We start from the raw sequence: 1,021 nt of genomic DNA, 5'->3' as shown, positions 1-1,021 counted from the left end.
TATAACTCCAGCCAAACTTTTGAACTAGCACTCTTTGTAAGTGGCTGGGTACCTTCTCAAAACTTCTCTGCAAAGTGAACTGCTTCCTGTTTCCTTGACTGACAACTGACAGAACCCTCTCTGAAGAACACCCAGGCATCTAGGGAGGGAAAGACTGCAAATTCCTTCAACAGAGACTAACCTGCTTTTGCCTTTTCCATTCCAGCAGTCATCCTCATTGCCATTTCCTGCAGCCATCCTCTCATCATTGCAAACATTGCTCGGAAGAGAGGACCAGAATTTCTTGGCCTGTTTCAGTTTCTCCTTGACATCAGTAACCAGTCGGTCCAAACTAGTGCCAGCTGCTGTGGTTGGGCGTTCCTCGGGATGATACGGTCTGAAGCGAGCACTGAAGGCACCTTCAGAGATGGAACGAGAAATCCGTCCAGCTGGGAGAGGCTTAGGGGGTCCACATCCCTGGAAAACCTTCTGAGACACTTGCACACTATTATCCTGCATGTTCATAATAGCATCAGAAATCTTCACATCGATGGGATCCATGACCGATTCAATGTTGAAAGGACCCTCTAGCCTCTCTGCTACCATCAGCATAGCATCTATGAAATTGTTCCACTCAAAATCGAGATCCCCTTGGTTGGCCAAACAGCCTCTCATGATGTTTGGGCAGTAGTTGTAACATGGCTTCACAGTCACAAGACCCTGGCAGTGGGAGCAGTAGATCATCTTCAACAGGGCATGGGTACACTGGGCTGTGGGATTTACCACAGAGACTTTGCTCACGACATCTCTTGCAACGGCTAAGCCTTGTGCAAAAGTACGGGCTGCTACAAATGCACGAGTCACCTGCAGCTTCAGTTTTCGAGGGACGTCTCCAAAGGGCTTCAGCTGCTCGGTATACTTGCTCACACATTCCAGATACTCATCTGTAAAGTGGTACTGGGAGTTCACCAGGCGGAACATCCGTTCCAGAAGGCGTGCCCAGAAGTCATTTAGCATTTCTTCCAGGTTCACATTTCCCACC

The 1,021-nt window shown here is 48.7% G+C and overlaps 1 pseudogene across 1 annotated transcript; it reads right to left on the bottom strand.

Annotated features, from left to right (window-relative positions):
- Nucleotides 1–171: 171 nt before the first annotated feature.
- Nucleotides 172–1,017, bottom strand: LOC103253784 (annotated as a pseudogene). The gene has a single exon (XR_503907.1). The product of XR_503907.1 is annotated as a glypican-4 pseudogene (transcript).
- Between the last annotated feature and the right edge of the window lie 4 nt (nt 1,018–1,021).

The sequence above is a fragment of the Carlito syrichta genome, unplaced genomic scaffold (assembly GCF_000164805.1).
Source record: "Carlito syrichta isolate Samal-C Ts95f unplaced genomic scaffold, Tarsius_syrichta-2.0.1 Scaffold252058, whole genome shotgun sequence".
In the NCBI taxonomy this organism is placed as follows: Eukaryota; Metazoa; Chordata; class Mammalia; order Primates; family Tarsiidae; genus Carlito; species Carlito syrichta.
Note: the sequence above shows the minus strand (reverse complement) of the source record. Positions and strands in the feature narration are given on the sequence as shown.